This window comes from Pseudochaenichthys georgianus, chromosome 1 (genome assembly GCF_902827115.2).
Source record: "Pseudochaenichthys georgianus chromosome 1, fPseGeo1.2, whole genome shotgun sequence".
In the NCBI taxonomy this organism is placed as follows: domain Eukaryota; kingdom Metazoa; phylum Chordata; class Actinopteri; order Perciformes; family Channichthyidae; genus Pseudochaenichthys; species Pseudochaenichthys georgianus.
Window position 1 is genome coordinate 7,254,324 of NC_047503.1, and position 22,428 is coordinate 7,276,751.

At 40.5% G+C, this 22,428-nt stretch overlaps 1 protein-coding gene and 1 non-coding gene across 2 annotated transcripts in view; both read right to left on the bottom strand.

Annotated features, from left to right (window-relative positions):
- The window catches only part of LOC139434644 (uncharacterized), a 214,817-nt gene that overhangs the window by 131,132 nt on the left and 61,257 nt on the right, over window positions 1-22,428 (bottom strand). The gene's annotated exons all lie outside the window — the stretch shown is intronic.
- On the bottom strand, window positions 3,655-3,726 carry trnaa-cgc (transfer RNA alanine (anticodon CGC)). The gene has a single exon. It is a non-coding gene; the product is annotated as a tRNA-Ala (tRNA).

Sequence of the window (22,428 nt, forward strand, 5' to 3'; positions counted from 1 at the left end):
GCCAAAATGCAGGAGATGGGGCTGGAGGCATGGGGTACTGCCAAAATGCAGGAGATGGGGCTTGTGGAAGGTGACCCTGCGTGTGCGTGGATGAAGCAGAAGAACCTGAGTTAGCTCTGGCACTGCGGCGCTGGCGTATCAATGCCTCACCCTCCCTATTGTCAGGCTCCTGGATTTCTAGGATAACATGTCCGTGCTGCACTGGTTCAGTCGGGAGCTCCCTCGGTAATGGCAAGGAATCCTCAGCTGCCGGTGCCTTTTCGGGAAGCTGCACTCCTTGGAGCAATGAGTCCCGAGCGGTACTTTTTTGTCTGCCTTGTAACCTAGAAAGACATACAAAATATTGAGAATTTCATACAAAGTGAATCCATCTGAAGTGCAGCTGTTAAAGAGAATGGAGCAAACATATCTTACCAACAAGACACAGTGGTGTTGTTTATAGTGACAAGAACCAAGTCGGTCTTCTCCTGGACCACGAGGCTGTCTTCCAGCAGTTGCTTTATATGGACCTAGGATTGCACCATCGACTGCGGAATAGGCAAGGTTTTACCCTTGCTGTCTTTGGGTCGGTTTCTTGCAAGCTCAAACTCCTTCAAAAGCCTGAGTGAAACACATTCACATATGCGGTTGGCATCAGGTCTCAGAGCTGCCTGACCATGGGTCATGAATAGTCTGTGAAGGGAAAAGACAATTTATAAATATTATACGGATATACAGTACAACCCCACTTCACAAATGGACTATACCAGTTCATTTGTCTGAATCCATTACTAAGAGTCTAAAATGCTGTGAGTGTTAGACATACAAAACAACTACTTACGATATATGTGAATTATGTAATGTGTGCATCCACTATAAGTCAGTTCACCTTTCAGCTGCTTGTTGGCCTGGCGCAGAGCCACTTCGTTTCCTGGAAGCTCTCCATGGTCCAGGCAAGGTCCTTTTTTTGGACTTCAGGCTATAGGTTGTGGGTTGCTTATCCATTTGATGTAGCTTTGAATACAGCCTCACTATGTCATCCGTCTCGCCTACTGATAATGCCGTTATTGTTCTATTAAGTAGAACAAGATACTTGGCCAAGTCATCCACAGCCTCCCATCCCTGAACACCTTGAGAATCACAGCGGGTATTCTGAAAAATGAACAACCATTGATAAATGATTACTAAATGGTCACATGACCTGAGCCGATGTCCTGGGCGCAGAGACGTTTTTGTCAGAAGTACACATCTGGCAGGACTGTGAGACATCATCGTGCGATAAGCACACAACAGTAATTGACTATTTGAGACTTAATGAAACAAGTTATTCATAGCATGTGCGGAGCAATAATTAATCCAGAATAATTTAAAAACAATGTGATTTACAATAGGTCAGATTACCTGAGAGGTTGTGCAAGTGGAGGCGTCGGGTGAGTCAGCAGGAAGAGAAATAATGGATTCAGGCCGGGGCTCTTCAGGTGGGCTCTCAGCTGCATCACTTTGGGGGGATAGTGCCAACGACTGTGCAGCCGTACCGGCCATGAGAGACAAACAGTTGAGTAAAAATATCCTTGAAATTGATATTGCCATAAAAATGTATCTAAATGCATGAAACACAAAAAGACAAATGTAGCCTATGCAATAAAAACATCATTCAAAGCATGTATGTTCTTCTAGAATTCATATGCCAGGGCAATAAAACAATAATCAGATTACCTGAGATGATGTGAGGTGATGCACCGCGGGGTGCTGAAGTGTCCACTTCCGAGGGGCGCCGACTGAGGATCTCCACTGCATCACTAATTGTGATGTCAAGGCACTCCTCCTCCTCCTGAACTTCTTCAACCTGGCGGTCTGGAACAATGGTGTCAAGTTCACTGTCCTGTTGTGGACCCAGCAGATCTCCTCTGTCAGACTGAGCCAGCAAATACTCCACAGCTATACACTCACCTGCCATAACATAAGTTATGAAAAAGAAAATGTTTAAAATGTTTAAAATAGACAAGTTGCTACTAGAAAGAACAAGAACAGAAAGGCCTAGTTGCAGTGAACATGGGGCGTCCTGAAGTGGCTTACCAGTGGGTTTCCCACGGGGGATGAATTCTGGTAGTAGCGCACAACCAAGAACTCGCTGGCTGAGGGCATTTAAATGTGTCTTCAGTCGGACATCGTAGATCCTGGTTTGTGAAGCACCGCTCACATGTACAGCTGCATGGGCTCGATTCATGTTCCATCTGGAACTCCCTTCAAGCATGTACATTTGTGTGTGCATCGCATTAGATCTCCAGCCTTGGAAAAAGCAAAACATTTTAAATATAATTAGCATTTATGAAGCGATGATACACTTTTCCCCCATGTGTGCAATCTATCATACTGGTTTTATGACAATTCAAAATATATATTATTTGTACCCGGGATGAAGGTGTTCTGATGCCGATGGAAGCTCTGCACAGAAGAGGAATACATGATGCATGCTTTTATGTGCTCCTTTTCAACACTTTTTACACATTAACCCGTACAACAGAGACATCCTTGATAGAGACTATTACGTTCCCTTCTATGCTAGGGGAATCAACTGGAAGCAACACAACCAGAATGGGATTGGTAAAAGTTATAAGCTGTTTTATTGCACAACCGGTGAACAAAATGGCGGGCCAGCAGCCTGAAACACACAAATTGCCCCAACCACTGGTTTAAATAACAAACAATAGAGGCCAAGGGCGCAAGTTTAAAGGGGCAACCAAACTAAGGGAGGACTCTAAAAAGTGAGTCTAAACGCATACAGGGAAACTAAATATTCACACACTAAATAAAGAAGGAAACAAAACCTCACTGTAAAAGTGGTACAACTAGCAAAGGAAGGCTGTAAGGAAACACAGCTAGAACAACAGTCAAACAATACTAAACTAATCTAAGCACCTCTAATCAAACTAATCTAAGCACATCTAATCACAATAATCTAAGCACATCTAATCACAATAACACGGTCCACACCAGTTAACCCCCCAAAATGAAGAGCAAATAGCGAGAGGCATCTGTTCACTCGACAGAGCCTCCAGAATGAGGATTGTCCCCAGTTTTGTAGTCCTCTCCAGCAGGTGTGCGCTGGGTTTGCACAGGGATTGGAGAACGTCGGGCCCGGCGTGCTCCAATCAGTGTCCTCGGAAGTGGACCAGGAGATGACAGCCAATGATGTTGGAGCAACCACACAGCTCATTTACATAATCACACACAGCTGCAGACAATCCCAAACAGGTTACCGAGCAGGCAGAAACAGCAGCCGTAACCCCCCCCCCCCCCCCCTTAAGACACAAGCCCACAGCTTGTGAACCAAACACACTAACAGATCTACATAATACCACACACTAACATCACTAAACCAACCTGATATCACACCCGAACATCGCATACTAACCTGGACAATACATCAGCCAACGCGAGGTCTGTTTAAGACAGATGTCTTGTTTTGTAGTCCCGCACGATCAGAGCCCAGCGCATGAGACGCTGATCATGCTTGTGTATGCTAAGCCAGGCTACGTAGGGATCATAACAGAGGAACACGACTATGATTGCCCTTGTGATACATGATGCATGCTTTTATGTGCTCCTTTTCAACACTTTTTACACATTAACCCGTACAACAGAGACATCCTTGATAGCGACCATAATATTCGTTGGAGATGCCGGGGATTGAACCCGGGGCCTCATACATGCGAAGCATGCGCTCTACCACTGAGCTACATCCCCTGTGTTTTCCTGAACTATATCACCATCGTTGGCCAAAAAGTTTACATTGCCAACTTTTAAATGTGTCTGGTCATTTGTACTAAAAAAGAGCCCGGCATTTGAAAATGATGCAAAAACTTGTATTGGAGGAATGGGACCAGGCATCTTTGAGATAATACAATTTTGTTCAGGAAGCCGAATTAAAAGGTCTGGAAAGTAGTGAAAATAATTCTCGTTTCCACAGTTCAGTCACGCGTTCTGCAGGGTCATGCTAGTTGCGGCGAATGTGGCTTACGTAGCATGATGCCTCTCCTTGGAAAAACAAAAGGCATTATATTTTGGCTATTTCACCCGGTTCTTTCTATCGGGGACAGTGCCCGGTCTCGGGTGTCTTCCCGCCCCCCACTCATCCATATATTAACAGATTTTCCTCACTGATCGAATGGCAAACGTGACCCACCATCCGCCGGCCTAGTGGTCGGTGGTCGGTTCCTCCGAACTGCGGGTTTGACTCTGATGGCCGGGAGGGTTTGCTGCGTTGGGGTGGGGGACTTCCCCCACTCCGCGTGTCTCTTCCTTCCCGGGCCGGGCGATATGAAGCATAACCATGACGCACCGTCTGACTCAGGAGTCCGGGTCCCGCAGCGGGGTTGAGGTTCCGGGCTGGAACCTCCCCACCTCCGCCGCGGTGCACCCGGGAAACACGGTTGTTTCTCGAACCCTCCACTGTTGTGTAGCGTGTGTAACTAAAATACAAGATGTCGTTATTTGTATATATAAATATATATATATATATATATATATATATCTCTATATAGATATATCCGTGATGAGTCTCGTGACTGACTTCAATCAGACGAAAACGTGTTCGTCAGAATCTTCACTTCCTGTACTGAGAGTGGAGGTGTCCTGAGAGAGGAGCCTACACCGGAACTGTACTGAGAGTGGAGGCCTGCATGCAGGCTCCCATGAGCTTGTTAGCCTAAGCTAGCTTGGGAGCATCTAAAAAAACGGGTTTCAGCTCTTTACCTTTTTTCGCATCGAGCATGAGCAGGAGTTAGGTGCTGATGTCACTAACAAATGCTAACCGGCTCTGCCCACGTTGGGCTTACAGCAACTGCATTTACCTATGGGTGACGTCAAGAACACTATGTCCATTTATATGTACGTTCTATGTTCCATAAGTATATTAGAAGTCATGTCTGCTCAGGGACAAGTAACAGTTTCTTCAAGTTAAAGGGCCCATGTCATGCTTTTCCGGATATTACCAATCCCCTTGTGTGTTATGAAGGTTTTTATGCATGTAAACGGTCTTCATGTAAACGGTCAAAGTACACCCTGCAGCGAGTAAAACTCTAACACAGAAAATACCTGTCTATGCTACCCCAAAACGCCTCGTTGGAAATGTCTCATTTTCCATTGTTTTCTTCCTGGGTTCTCTGACGTCTAAATGGACCAATCCGCGGAGCACCTCACACACCAGGATCCCTTGGCTAACTAACAGGGTGTCCCCATTGACTTGCATAGAGCTCCATGAACGCTGGTAATAGACGAGTTAGGATCACGGAGACATGCTCTCCGCAGACCCATTCTCACAGCGTTATAAACCTTTTCTTACACAATATCAAGCCACACTTATTGTTTTTTACTTCGGCTGTGAGTGTTTTTGTGTGCTCAGGATGAATTTCGCTGCGTCTCGCTGTATCGCCGACCCGGAAACCTGTCCGTTCCCCGCAGCAGCGGCGAGCAGCGGCGAGCAGCGGCGAGCAGCAGTGAGCCTCGCAACGTCCCGACCAATCAGAGCACACTGGGCTCACAGGGAGGGGGGGCAGGAGCTCCATCAAGCCGTTTAGGACAGAGAGTGAATACCTGGTGAATACACATACTATACAGAGATGCTGTATGAGAAACCAATGTGATTTTGGAAAATTGCACAATTTAAATCTATTCTAGTAGACCTCAACAATGGAAATATGATCAGTAGAAATGGCCATGACATGGGACCTTTAAATCAGAAACATTCAAATGTGATCGATAGTTTTAAGGATTTTCCATTCTCCAAATTAAGTTGGTTGATAGTGGAGTTACTATTAAACTGTGAGGAATAAGTTATGCACGTCCGAAAGAGTTTTAGAACAGCAAGTTTAAACCTTCGGCTTTAAATGGGCTACAGTATTTTACGAAAATATTTGATAAGTTATCCAAGACTCATTTATAACTTTTGTATCTACATCAAATACAGATATACGGTCAATACAATCAGGTCGACCTTCAAGGATAAGCAGCTCGACTTTATTTGTGGTCTTGGCTTGACTGATTAGCAACCCACTTATTTTATTTCCCAGCAACTAAAATCAGCAAGTGTTACTACTTTAGGTCAAGGTCAAATGTCACCTAGAAACAAAACAATCCAAAACATCAAACCTCTAGTTCTCAATCATAAGCACTCACCTTTTAATTAATCTCAAATTACATTGATCTTTTTTTCCGAAGTTCTCTAAGAAAATAGCATTCTTACTGGTGTTTTCGATTCCAATTGTTTCGGGAAATGACTTGAATAAACAGTGATAGATTGAGATCTGATTGCAAACATGCTGATAAGTTTATCACATGCTTGTTAAGAACACATCAGACTGATATTTGTTAGCGTGATGTGGGACTATAAAGCCCAGAACTCTTTGAGATCTCCATTCAGAAGACCAGGAACGTGTCATTCATCACCAAGAAGTTGTCTCTTGTCCTGTGTGTTCTCCTTGCTGTTGTCCTCTCTGTTAGGGCTGCAGGTATGTGAACTAGAAATGACATAGGTACATAGGTAAATGGTTAATGTCTTAGTTATTGTCAACAAAGACATCTAAATTACTATAATATCCACTTTTGATAAGCCAATTTAAGTGATTTAGGAGATTTTAATCTACCGGATCTTTCTTCAAAAATATTTGTACATACCCCTTTGCATTGTATAGTTGTTAATATCCACATACAGCATGTGGGAAAATTAGAATGATAGTATATTCCTAACTTATGTTGTCTTTTTCTGCTTGTACTTGCATTTTCTCTAATATCCAGCAGGGGGCCACAGGTTGCAGATAGAAGCCTTAGAAGGCCAATTTTATAGAAATCTGCGAGACAATGACAATACTTCTCGTTGTTACTATCGGCTCAGAGAACCTTTTTCCAGATACGTTTTTGGTTTCAGTCTTTAGTTTCAAGTACTTTTTATTACAGCATGATGTTTATTTTATAAATCAGGTCCAATATGAATAAATAGACAATAAAACAGGGTATGCCTTAGGGCGGGTCTACCCAGCAATTGATTGTTTGCTACCTCACAATTGTCAAGTTGATGATTGTCCGTGATCTCATTTGAGTAAATATCAGATTAACTTGTATTTTAAAACTAGCAGAATATGTTGATTTATGGCAGATTTTACATCATAATCTTCTTCTTCACAGTGTCAAACAATGTAGAGGCTGTCACTACAACTGTCACTACAACCACGGTCCCTATCACGGGACTTTACAATGACACCACCACTCCTCCAACTACAACTACTACAATGCCCCCTACAGTCACAGCAACTCCACCTATCTCTTCTCCATCAACAACAACACCAGTTCCGACCACACAAGCCCCCCGAGCCAGATAATGTGTCCCAAAGAAAGGGAGCTGTTCCAGGGACGTTGCTACATGTTGGTGAATAACGCCATGCCCTGGTCCCAGGCATAGGTAAACACTCAACAAGGCTACAGCCCCAAAAACAATGTCTTTAGAAAATGTCTTAATTTCTTCTCGGCAAATACCACATTTTTGCAGTCTCTAACCCGAGGGATGTTGTACCCTGTCAAACCCCAATTAGGCCCACATTTTTATTAGAGCAGGTAGAAATATGGTTGTGCGCAAGGTGATATGATATGATGTTGTTAAATTCTAGAGTGGGGTTTCCAGAGAAAAAATACTTTACTTATGAATCATTCACATGATCATATTTATGTAGCAATATTCAGATTTAGCAGTTACAATTGTGTTCCCAGATTGTCAGTAGTGTTCTTTTCGTAAAAATATTTTAGGAAATATAAGGAAGAAAACAAAACCAAACAAATTGATATATCGCAAATTAAGTTAACTGAGGACCTCTGACTAAGTGTAATATATTTAATGGATACTTCATATTATATTCAATGCATAACAATAACCGTACAGAATAACTTATAAACTGTACATTTACTTGTTAGGCTCCCTCTGACCATCCAATTTTATTTAATTTTATTTCAATGCGTCTCTTTTTGTTTTTTATGTCTTCCTCTCCTCCACCAGTCCAACTGTGCTGCACTTGGGTCCATGTTGGTCTCCGTCCAAAGCACTCAGGAGTACGGTTTCCACCAACAACTCACCAACAACAATGGTTATTCAGAAGCAATGATGTATTCATATTAGTCAATTTTAATCAATTAGTCAATATTAATCCACAGCAACACAAATACATAAAGGTATGTGAGACCAGAGAGGAACATTAACGCCTCCGTCCACCCAGCAGCTTTGAAAAAATCTTGAAAATCTTGGAGCTGGGCATGTCCTTGAGCTTGGGGATTTTTTGCGAGCAACGCGACCAACAACCAATCACATGAATCTCCCGCCCCCGACATACAAAGCAAAAAACCCCGGGGATTTAATGCGAGCAATATATATATAAACTCCCCAAACAGGCGAAAACCTACCAGTTTCACCCACTGCCACCTCCCTCCATGCCTGGTTCCTCCGGTTTGTATCCCGTTAATAGTTCTGGTCGTAAAGAACCGGGTGATTTGCTACCGTAATTTCTCGTTTGGAATATGAGGAAATTAACTGCGGTCTGGTTCTCCCTGCTTACACGCGGTTTGATTGGCTAGCGCTTCTACTGTCAGATTTGCATACACGTGATTTGATTGGCTGACGCTTCCAGCTCAGCTTCAAAAGTTGAACATTGCTCAACTTTTGAATCCTTGAAATCCTGGAAATCTTCGCTTCGCTCCCCCACAATGCAGTTCGGCGAAAAGCGAGGCAAAGTGACGTCATCCCCATTCAAAGTCAATGGGCAGAGAAGCGTTGGAAGCGGTGGAAGATTCGTATAAAGCTGCTGTGTGGACGTACCGTAAGGCTATAAACACACACAATCATGGTTGCATGGCTGTGCGTCAACATCGCTAACCAGAGATGGCAAAAGTAAACATTTACAATGTCTTTCTTGATATATTGCATTTTCTAAACATTTATTACATGCACCCTTGTTCCTGTTTTGTACTGTGATATGATTGAATGCCCTGTTAGTCATCATAACAGCTTGACAAAGTTAAGTTTGAGTCTCCACTCACACATGTGCTGGCTCATCAGCAGTGATCAGTTAAGCTCTTTGGTTTTTGGCCCTGATGCAGATTTGTATTACATCAAATCCAGTAAACAAAGTATGCAAGTTCTCTTTGCTTTGGGAGATTTTTTGTAACAATTCTGCCTAGAAGTATGGACCAGCAGCAGAAAAGAAAAGGACAGACAATCTTTCATAGGTAAATGTCATGATTTGAACATGAATATTGTAAATTGTGCGACGTGGATAACTCCCATTTGTTTGACCCTCACAGCACTCTTCATGGTGTGCCCTAATGGCTGGATGGGGTTCCAGGGGCGCTGTTACTACCATAACATGGACATTCTGAACTGGCATGACGCTGATGTAAATACACATAAAAACTGCCATTAGAGTGTGTCCCTATTGTCAGTCGCTTTTAGAATTCAATCATACAACATTTATTTTGGTGTTATAGTATTCACACAACTGACTTGTTGTTGTTGTTTTTACTTTGTATTTCTTTGTGAGCAAACATTTTAGTCATGGCCCAAAAATACGTACATTCGTATAAACGCGATGCACTTTAAAAAAAAATGTAAATACAAAAACCCTGCAAAACACTGCGAAAAGCTAAAAACAAATCAGAGACAGGGACACTAAAAAGTGATGCACACATCTGGGACTGCTGCGCTTGTTGATGTTCGGGGATTATAAAGCTGGCCAACTGTCACTTTCAGCAGAGTCTGTCTCATAAATAAGTAAGTGTTTTGTCTGTATATTTGAAATGACTAATTTAGCTACGTTTGCAAGCTAGCTCACAGCAGATCTGAAATATAATCAGAAGGAATCATACCATCAGATTGTTCAAATAAGCCAATACAATTGAAGTACATTACAGTTGGTCGACTATATAATCCCTGAACCAAAAGCTTTGTGCCCGTTTCCGTTGTGTTTGAGCGTCTTGCGTTCGTTTATTTGCAGCGTTTTGTATTTGCAGCGTTTCTTTTATGCAACACTTTTTGTAAAACCTGCATATGTTTAAATGTAGAGCTATAAATAGAGTAACAAGTCCTTGAGCTAAATACAGGAAATTGACTTGAAACTTTCCAAGTTTAACCCCAAAAGTGATGTTCTTTTTTAAGAACCAGATAAGCCAGATAAAAGAAAATGTCAACTGACTCAAATCATTTTACCCTGGATTAATTAATCACCTTCAATAGTGGGACCTGGCCATTTGATTTAAAATGAAACAAGGACTTTGATGTTGAAGTGCTGACATTCAGCTTTATTCAAGGTATTTACATAAAGGAATGATTCAGATATGTAATTATTTTTGCTTTCTCTGCCCTACATGTATAAAACAATCACTTATTGCAGATTTCAAAGTTCAAAGTTTAGTTTGTTGTTCTTTCAACACCGACAACGCCTTTTCCTTTTCATTAAACGTTAGACTGAACGGCTACGACGGTACCGGACGAGTCCCGCGACCTACAATGAGAGAATGTGGACGAGGTGACATACTTTCCCGGAGATTTTTGTTGAGGTAACAGAGATTGTGAACTGGTACTTTGAGAGGTGCCAGTTATATTATTGGGCCAAAGGTGACCTTGAACAAGGTATGGACTCCCACACTGCTCCCAGGGTGCTATATATATATATATATATTAGGGCTGTCAGTCGATTAAAATATGTAGTCGCGATTAATCGCATGATTGTCCATAGTTAATCGCGATTAATCGCAAATTAATCGCACATTTTGTATCTGTTCTAAATGTACCTTAGAGGAACATTTTTCAAGTTTTTAATACTCTTATCAACATATGAGTAGACAAATATGCTTTATGCAAATGTTTATTATCATTTGAACAATGACAAAAATGCTCATGAATATTAAACACAACAACCTCTGAACATTACAAATATTCGCCTCAATTCAACCTGGAACCTCTCATACAATAATGCAATACAAAGTGTGTGTGTGTCTGTGCGTGTGTGGTGTGTGTGTGTGTGTGTGTGTGTGTGTGTGTGTGTGTGTGTGTGTGTGTGTGTGTGTGTGTGTGTGTGTGTGTGTGTGATGGATTGTTGGAGCTATGTGCAACTCAAGGCATATGCTCGAACGGGATCTGCCTGGACGCTGCGATCATGTTGCGTGCACTATCCACTATCCGCCAACTCGCACCGAGAATTGCACAGATAGCAGTTAGTAAGATTGATTTCAGTAGCCACTTGTCTGGAAATACCGAAGACCAGAAACGGTTTTGAAAACTTTTGTCACACTGATCGTCTTCTCAATAGAACATCTTTGATAATGTCTCTGGCCAATCAGAATCAAGATAACGGCGTGGTGTTGTTGCAGGAAGTCCCGACGGAGAATACTGTTGCTGTAGTACAGGTAACACATAATTGGTACGCAGGACGAACACGGTAATTTGCGTTACTGTTTAGTGTCATATAGACCGCTTGGCCACACGAGGACGACCGAATACGGCACTAAACGACTGCGGAAACGATAACGGGTCCCAAGGTGGATAGAACGGCATACGCAACGCTCTGGGGGTCCAACGGCTCCGTACGCCCTGGCCTGGCCTATACGATCATTTTCTGATAATGATGAGGCAATAGCCCCGCCTCTCCCCACCTCTGCTGCTCACCCCCGCGTCAAAGTAAACTGCACACTGAATTCAGATTATTTATCTTTCTCGCCATATGGACATAAACGCGAGTGAAGTCTAATCTGACAGGACGGAGACACCTTTCAAACTACCTAAACTAGTTATAAATATGTTTATTTTTACTGTCGGCCGGGTCACTCATTACTGGATCAGCTGCTGCATGAAACAGACACTGGCGCTGTCCAAAGAGAGGGAGGAAAAAGAGAGGCTCCGTGTATTTTATTATTATATTATATAGAGTCGTTATTCATTTGTTTTAAAGCTCAATAAATAACAAAGAAGACCTTTGACCGGCACTTTTATAATTTTGTCGGAAGATTTAAACTTTAATACACGTTGACGAAAAACTCTGCCCGGTTCCCTCGGCCCCCACCGCGGAGAATAAACAGAAGGGCAACTATGACAACCATGCGTCTTCGCTGCTTTTGTGGAGGAAGTTACAGCGCCACGTACAGGCTCCTGCATATGTACTGCAGCTTCTCCAGCGGTTGGAGCTAAACGGAGCTGTCTCGTGTGGACAGACACTGTCCGGATGAATATTGCGTGTGGACGGAAGCTTTTTTGCGATTGCGTTTGCGTTAATCCTATGCGTTTAGCACAGGCGGCGCGTGAGGCTCAGGTTTGGGAAGGCTAAATAACTTTTTTTACCTGACGCTGCCCAACTCCGGCGTCTATAGAAAAGAGATCAACTCAGTGTGCGGAGTTTAAATCTCTCAAGTCATATTACAGGATAAAGGAAATACAGTTTAAACTGCCGTATGCAGAGAAGACGCCGACATGTCGCACTTATCATTACATCATCAATCAGATCATCGATCATATAATATCATAATATATCATATATTTCCTTTTCTGAGTCAGCTTCTCCAGCCGTATCTGGCCATGCAACACTGTGTCACATACTGTATGCAGAAGTATTATTTTAAGCAACACATTATGTTGACGAAACACTCGAGTCAAATGTAATTAAAGTCAGATCCACTCGTGTCTTAGATGGGGCAGTGATATGAAACTACACACTTTCAAACACTCGGTAGGCCTAGTTGTTTTTTAACCAGTTGTTCTGTATTCACCTTGCAGGTGCAACTCTGTGGCTTGTTTATATGTTTAAGTTATGGATGTCTAAAGCTCATATTTGTCTAATATTAGTTTACTTTTCATTAATGAAGTATGACGCTGCGCTGTCAGTACACTTGTCCCTGTTTGTGATTGGTCAAATGTAGCTAACCCCGCCCCTTTCACGTGAACGCGCTCTCAGCTGGTGAGAGAAACCCTGGCTTGATTTACCGAGTTGATAACCAGCGTCGTAGGACCGCTTAGCGAGATCCAACACACTCTCACTCCCTAAGCGTCCAGGAGCGACGTTTGGTCAGTGTCCGTGGCAACCAATTGTGACGCTCCTAGGCTCCTTCAGCGTCATAAAGGGACGCAAATAGCTTTCAACTGATTGCAATGTATTCCCATTTGCGTCGGGATTTGACGCTCATGGAAGCACGGCATTCGTTTGTGTCGGCTGCCCTTAAAGGCAATGTGAGCGTCCATTCCCATTGGATAACGGAGAATTGTACACCCGGAAGTAAATATTCCTCTTACTGTTGATTGATTTTACAGTGATATCTGCACTACTCGTCGACTAAAAAACACCAGAGTATCCTTGTTAATTACACAACATTGATTGGTTTAAATTGTGTGCAATGCTTTTGTATTTTTCCCCTTCGATTCGGAGAAACAAATATTTTTTCTGAGTAAAGGATGGCAGAAGACACTACATTACCCAGAATCCCCAGCTATCGTTTGGACTAAACCATGTGCTCTGTTTGACAAACCCCAATTTGTTTCACCATTCATTCCAATGGCTGGCGTCTGTCACATGATCTTCAAATTTCTCCCTGCAGAAAAAGAAAACATGGCCGAACTTCGTTTTATTCTCGGTGGAAAATGCCTATTTTAAAGTTAGTTTGGCCATTAAAATGCGTTTTGATGTCATTTGATGCGAGAAATATTAGTTGTTATTTCAGATTATGTGTGCAGTGGATGTACACGATCTTTAGTTTGCTAGTTATTACGAAGATTACTTCAGGAAATCGCGACGTTTTCATTGTTACCAAGGTGGTTGCTAGGGACGCTGCTATCGATATTATTTCTGTTATGTTGTGTAACTGTTTAATGGTGTTATCTTTATTGCTACCCCCTTCCCCGTCAATGTATAGTGTTGGTCCACAGCGCAAACATATTAGTTTAACAAAATCCGCATCTAAAGATAGCCTACGTTATTTCCCCCTGTGCAATTCCAGTTTCACATCTCACAGCACATCGTCATTAACAAATACCTGAAACGGACCGAAAACTTTAAAAAAAAAAAATAATACTTTATTCCGAGTGTGCTTGCTTTTCTCTTTGAAAGTCATCACATAACGGCATTGTAATACACGGTTCGGCTGCATTAAATATTACATATCTGCCGTAGTTCTGTATTTATAGAGCCCTGATGAGAAGACTTCTAGACAAACATGAGGAACTGAAAACGTGATGTGGATTGTAACAGGCCCCGCTATGCAGGGCGCGATGACAGATAGTATTTCCTGTAAAACAGGAGAAATTATGAGCAGAGAATTCCATTTACTGCTCGTTTGGCGGGTCTTGCCAGAATGGCAAGCTAACGTCAGCTCCGTCATCACGTCAGACATTTTACGGTAGACGCGTAAATAATAACAAACCCCTTTATGGCAGTGTTACTCTGCCATCTACTGCCCCCTGCTGTCCATTGTTAAACAGGTAATATAAAATGATATTAAATATAAACATAAAATTGTGATCACACACTGTGTGGGTCACACACTCCCCGACAAAGAAAAATGGCTCCCGACATTAACCATCAACCTCTTAACTTGTGCCCCTTCTCTTTGAACTTAAAACACTTATACACACTCTCATAAGGCACTTCTTTAAATGTACAGGTGAATACTGTACAATATGGATGAGAGTGGGTGTAACAATCTTTCCTTCTCAATATGCATGTATGTATGGTAGAATTACAGTGTAAGGCAGTGTCTGGTCTGTAGTGTAAGGCAGTGTCTGGTGTGTAGTGTAAGGCAGTGTCTGGTGTGTAGTGTAATGTGGCATAGGAACAGGCTGCATTCCCCAGAATGGCATGGCTTGTACAGTATAGAGTCTTGCTGGGTCTGTAGACCCACATGGTCTGGAGGATGGCTGCCCAAGGGAGTCATATGTCAGCGTTTGAGGAGGTCTCCTGTCCCGTGTGGATTTCCTCACTGGCTCATCCTGAGGTGTCACAGGTCGGTCATAGCCATAGGGTACTTGTACATACTCATGCTCTTCCGGTGCTTCAGAATCCACAGGCAGGTCTTCATGTTGAGAAACAACGACGGAGAGAGACATCACAAAGCAGTGACTCAGAAAACTCTGATGATGAGGCACCTAGAGTACGATACTGGCTAAGAGTAAATCCACAGGCAGGTCTTCCTCATCAGCCCGTTCTTCTGGTTGTTCTTGTCTGGTTTCTCTCTCAGGTGTAACAACTCCATGTTGTTCTGGTGTATGATATCTCGATGGCACTCTGTATCTATGTGGTTCAGGTACCCTTTTCTGACCATCTGTGTTTCGCTGAGATCCAGAGCTAGGTTCAACATTCTGTGAGTGAAGTCCAGCTTGTGGAGGTACTCTTACACACACTCCCCGACAAACGAGCAGTAAATGGAATTCTCTGCTCATAATTTCTCCTGTTTTACAGGAAATAGAATCTGTAACAGGCCCCGCTATGCAGGGCGCGATGACAGATAGTATTTCCTGTAAAACAGGAGAAATTATGAGCAGAGAATTCCATTTACTGCTCGTTTGGCGGGTCTTGCCAGAATGGCAAGCTAACGTCAGCTCCGTCATCACGTCAGACATTTTACGGTAGACGCGTAAATAATAACAAACCCCTTTATGGCAGTGTTACTCTGCCATCTACTGCCCCCTGCTGTCCATTGTTAAACAGGTAATATAAACATAAAATTGTGATCACACACTGTGTGGGTCACAGGATCATAAATATATCAGCCATTAAACAACATCTTACATTTCTTTTCACACAATACGTCTCCTTGCAGTATCAACACTAATTCGGCTCACTTTTATATTTGATCCAATTGGTAGATAGGCTGTATTTACACCATAAAGGTGCACAGCTGATATAAAGGGACACCTAGTGGTTAAAGTATGTTATTGAATTTCATTATTTCTATTATTAGATATTAATAGGATCCCTATAAAGTATATTCATTACTCGTTATTCTCTACTAATAGTTAATTAAAGACTGTATACAATGACTATTTTGCACATCCCTTTCAAGATTTCAAGATTTTCTAAGGTTTATTGACATATCATATAGGCCTACACAACTATGGTGTAGTTCTGCCCTGAATGAAAAACTTGGGTCGCAGGTTCCTCAATAGTGCATTACAAGACATCTATCAATATTTGTGCATACCTCCAGCAATGTCAACTATGTTGAAGCACTTATTTTAACTGATATTATACATAATGTATTATACTCTTATAAGATGTATGTAGATATTTCATCTCCGGCCTTGTCAGGTATTGAACAATCAATAAATAAAGAACACAGAATTGTTGAATATAAAACACAGAATTTGTGTGATTATACTAAATGATTTTCAAATAAACACCACTGCATATTTAACTGTTACACATGCTGATGTAACGCAAATGTTTCAACTTGGGATCAATCAAGTATATCTTATCTTAAGCTGATCGATGGCTACTGCCATATTTGCAAAATGTGACTCTGAACCCTGACAAGTGCATGTTTCAGGCTTATCAATTAATGTAATGTTATCAATGAACAATAGGAGGGGTCACAAACATAAGACCAGCTGTTAAATAAAGCTCTTCTGACCTTAGCTGGCATGTGTGTATATATATTAATACTGCCCATTATGGGCACAAGCAATTTTCACCCATTTATTAATTATATGTTTTAAATGTGAGTGTTTCCTATCCCCTAAACCTCCAGGGATGTACACAGTTTAATACTGGCAACTTCTTATTATGGGAAATACGAAAACGTCTTTTAAAACTACAACTCCCAGTAGAGACGTGCCATAGAGAACATGTTGCGAAACACAATAGCCAGCATGTGTAGTTCTGGGGACAGGGTGGGGGAGGGGGGGACGTGGTGGACCCGTTCAAATCCAGTTTTGGACAGTCTGCCGTGGTTCCATCCCATTTCAAGTGCTGTTCGAGAATCGGCTTAACCCTCGGAGCACACTCTCCAATCACAGAGCTTGAGGACTATCAGGGGTTTGTCAAACAGAGCACATGGTGTAGTCCAAACGATAGCTGGGGATTCTGGGTAGTGTAGTGTCTTCTGCCATCCTTTACTCAGAAAAAATATTTGTTTCTCCGAATCGAAGGGGAAAAATACAAAAGCATTGCACACAATTTAAACCAATCAATGTTGTGTAATTAACAAGGATAATCTGGTGTTTTTTAGTCGATGAGTAGTGCAGATATCACTGTAAAATCAATCGACAGTAAGAGGAATACTTACATCCGGGTGTACAATTCTCCGTTATCCAATGGGAATGGACGCTCACATTGCCTTTAAGGGCAGCCGACCCAAACGAATGCCGTGCTTCCATGAGCGTCAAATCCCGACGCAGATGGGAATACATTGCAATCAGTTGAAAGCTATTTGCGTCCCTTTATGACGCAGAAGGAGCCGAGGAGCGTCACAATTGGACGCCACGGACACTGACCAAACGTCGCTCCTGGACGCTTAGGGAGTGAGAGTGTGTTGCGAGATCTGGTTTGTTAGTTTGTTGTTGTTAGTTTGTTTGTTACTCAAACATATCCAGGGTATGTTGAACTGGCTTCGTAGTGCACTGTGGCTAGCAGCGCTAATGTCAAAGACACAGACATTATACATTATATTTGTATTTTACCAGGATGCAGTGACACAAATATTTGGGAAGGCTTAGCCTTCCCTAGCCTACAGCACCCGCCGCCCCTGGCGTTTAGCCGTTTTTTCGACGACAACTATCAATCATCAAACCCCACGGTTTGATGATTGATAGGTGCTCTCTTTCATTTTGACACACAGAAAAATGTTACAATAAACATGTTAAATGGATATATCCGCCTTCTTTCATTTATCTTTCCATTCCCACAACAAAAGAAATTACATATTTTGGAGTTCGAATGGTGATTAATCATTATTAATTAATTTTTAAGCTGTGATTAATCTGATTAAAAATGTTAATCGTTTGACAGCCCTAATATATATATATATATATATGTGATGTCCAGGACAAAGCAACAGTTGTGTAAAACCTCCCCCTGAAAGAGACTGAAGAAAGAAAGAAACTCAAGAGGTAAATAACAAGGCTAGTTTGAGAGTTTAAGTTCCTGTCAGTCCTTTTCTGCTGATTTCTCTGTGTGGTTTTTGATGTCTTGACTTTTGTCATTTTCTTGTATTCCTTTCTTTGCTGGGGACAGTTCATCATAGTGAATCCTGAAAATTGACCAATCAAGTATTCAACTAAGGAATTAATACACAATGTAGTCCCTGAGCCAACATTATACAGATGTGTGAAGTGCAAGATAAAATAGTGCAAGTTAAAATATTTAGAAACCATTTTTAGGAACATAGCTATTATATAAACACATGTTGATCTACATTTTTCAAGATAAATATGCTTTGTCAAAGTGTAGTGTTATGTCATGTTATAAAGAGGTTTTAACGTTAAAATAAAGGGCATGAAAAAAGTAAAAGAAAAGACTATTTCATTTCAAAGTAAATGTATTTAAAGCCACTTTATTTGACAATTGCCAAGCCCTCCACTAAATCTGCAGTGGCTGGTTAGTTCCCCCAACTGGTCAGAAAGGAGTACTACAACTGTATTTACTTCAACTGCTGCTGGTTATATATATCTATATATATATGTACTTGTACATATAACCCCTTGTTTGCTGTACTGTGTACATGTGAGATGATTGAATTGATTGGATTCAAATACTCCATCCATCTCCATATGATGTCAGCATGTGAGTCTGAATCTTTCCTTTTGGCTTGTCTTAGCTGCTTTGTTGCAGCTCCTTGTTTAACCATCAGTATATTACAGATGAATTTAGTCAATAAATCTGTTACTTTAGGCAGAGTTACTCTCGGTGTGCAGGTACAAATAATTGGTTAATTTATTACATTATTGCTTTGTTTTTATAGGGTAGACGAACAAGGTGATGAATCCTGCCATCTAAGCACATGCCATTTATCTAATACAGTGAAATAATATAAAATGTGGGAGTCATATCATTTGTTCTATTTGAGTTTAATGTGTTCAACACTCACAGGAATGTGTTGGCTGTGGTGCTGCTTTGTGACATATGGCTTGCTTTTTTTAAAACACATTTTAAATGTGCATCTAACTTTGAATTTCTTTCATAGAAAACCAGAAACTGGTTCTGTATGAAATACAATTAAGCTTTTTTGCATGTGATTAATACTGCCTAAATGGTGTTGTATTCTATATTTTAAATTATAATGTGGTTCACTAATTTTGAGAGTTTTGTAACTCATTTACCTATACATTTTTCAACATTGTATGTTTGTACTCTCTACATGATTTAACCAGCAGCAGTTGAAGTAAATACATTTGTAGTACTCCTTTCTGACCAGTTGGGGGAACTAACCAGCCACTGCAGATTTAGTGGAGGGCTTGGCAATTGTCAAATAAAGTGGCTTTAAATACATTTACTTTGAAATGAAATAGTCTTTTCTTTTACTTTTTTCATGCCCTTTATTTTAACGTTAAAACCTCTTTATAACATGACATAACACTACACTTTGACAAAGCATATTTATCTTGAAAAATGTAGATCAACATGTGTTTATATAATAGCTATGTTCCTAAAAATGGTTTCTAAATATTTTAACTCGCACTATTTTATCTTGCACTTCACACATCTGTATAATGTTGGCTCAGGGACTACATTGTGTATTAATTCCTTAGTTGAATACTTGATTGGTCAATTTTCAGGATTCAATATGATGAACTGTCCCCAGCAAAGAAAGGAATACAAGAAAATGACAGAAGTCAAGACATCAAAAACCACACAGAGAAATCAGCAGAAAAGGACTGACAGGAACTTAAACTCTCAAACTAGCCTTGTTATTTACCTCTTGAGTTTCTTTCTTTCTTCAGTCTCTTTCAGGGGGAGGTTTTACACAACTGTTGCTTTGTCCTGAACATCACATTTCCTATTGTTTCCACTCGACCATGGAGTCAAATTAAGTTTCATTTTATTAAAACTCACTTGGAACCAAACATGGAAGCATTGCACGAAAACAACCCGTGATTTGTTGTCCCTGGGGAAATACAGTAATTCCAGTGAACTTCCCATTGTTCATGAGAACTCTGGAGGACATGTCCTTAATTAGAAAACTCATGTGCTTCTCTATCCCTCTGTAACTCAGTTATTACACTCAGGACATAATGAACATGATGTGTTGATAATGCGATATAAGGGTTAAAAAGGTTAAAAAACAGTAATAGCTGATCAAATACCATTAAATATGTCAGATGCTTTCAAAAATAGATCCCATTTACTCAAAGCAGAAATCCCTGTAGAACTTCATGGACTTAACATGCAATATATCTTTTTTTATTTTTCATAGTAACAAGTTGACTTACTTATACATGTACAGGCTACATTTGCTCCCCATTTAAACATCTATTTCAAGGAAATTAATGTGAATTCCAATGGACAAAATTGTTCTCAATTTACATTTATTTGTTATTTAAGTTGATTTTCAACTTTCAAAGTCATGTCCAAATGTCATCTTTATAGTACATATTCACAGGGATGATTATCATAGGCCAAATCATTTAAACACATGGTACATATTAGATATACTAATATTATACATTATAAGACGAAGATGTAAGATAAGAAGATTGATACAACTCAACTAAAGATGAGGCCAGCGGATCATATTAGCTTAGCATTAAGACTGGACACAGGGGAACAGTTAGCATGGCTCTATCCAAAAGGAAACATTAGCCCAGAACCTCTCAAGTTCTCCAATTACCATATTATATTTAGTTTGTGTCATTTGTCCACAGCAAAGGTATAAAAACAGCAATTTGTGGTTTGACAGGCAAAACATATTGCATTTTACGTAAAAGGCATGAGAGCTGGATCTGCTCATATAACTTTGTGAAAAGTTCACAAGAAGATATTGGTATTGTTTTTATGCTAAAGGGAAAAGGTAGAGGAAAATGTCCGGTCATTCTATTTTAATCCATTCTCTTTTAATCAACAGTTATGTAAACGTTTATTCCTACACGTATCTACCTAACCTAGAAAACTGGACAAGATTAGCCAAGCCTTAAGGTAGGCTAAAATGAGATCATGTGACATGTTACAATTAGCTCTACCCTGTCCACCTTAATGCACACCTGATCCTCACAGTCTATTCTTAATCTCATCAGCATCTATTTTCAGATGTGGCCTTAATCTTAGGGTTTATGTCCGGCTGTGTTGACAAAGATATGAACCTTGAATAGCACATTAGCTTGCAAGCTTTGTATCCACCATTATTAGCTCGGTGATCTGAGGTCAGCTCTGGAGGAAAGTAGACTGCAGACACCAAGACTAGTGTTAAAAGAGTGGTGCAGTAATGAGTCCTAAAACACAGAAGTGAAATAGCGTTCCCTCATCTTGGGTCAAAAATGTTTTGAATGTGTTTGTGGTTAGAAGCATGAAATAAGGATTTGTGATTTTATTTTAAACCATTAACATCATGAAAATGCTTCAGTATGTTTCATAGCAATGCTGATCTTCTGGTCTTCTGGACTACTTCCTTCCATTTAAAATCACAAAGTGGTGTTAATATATGGAGATTATCCTGCTGAACAAAACATTTAAGTATCTTAAACGTTTGTTGGCTTCAAAGTTGAGGGAGCCCTTGCAATAATTACTTCCGGGACGGCTTTCAAAAATATGTCTTCAATCATAAAAAGAGAATTATAAACTAAAATAATGTACTTATTTCATGGTTCTTTAGGTGAGCTTTTATTTCAGTGGTTTTAATATAACAACACTTTTCTGCACTACTGTACCTAAATGCAAGTGTAGGTACTTGTACCTATTATATTATGTGGATTAAGCTTAAAAGGAACTTGAAAATGTATTAATACTCATGTATTAATATTCATTGCAAATAATACATTATTATGAATTATTATAAGTTAAGCTACTCAGTCGTAAATAAATTGTTAAATAGTTGTATCACCTGTCACATTCATGCTACATAATTTAAATACAATGATATACAAATAAGATTCTTAAACCAGACATTCTCTATAACAAATAATAACAAAAACACTTTTTGTAATTCAATCACATTTATACTTTTGCTGAAATGTCCTAGGTTGTGAATGCAGGACCTTTTATTGAGTATTTCTATAGGGTGGTATTGACCATATATTACGTCATTCTAATGAAATTCCTGAGTGTCTGATGGTCCTGTCTTACTGGAAGTATATCAGCAAGTGAGGCATGGGAGGAATGTAGCAACCAGGGCAGTGTTGTGAAGGGATATTTATTCCTATCAGCGTGACGCTCACTGACCGCTAAGACAAAGCTCTCCGCCCCTAGACAATGCTCAATAAACGAACTCAGTTTCCCTGGAGTACCA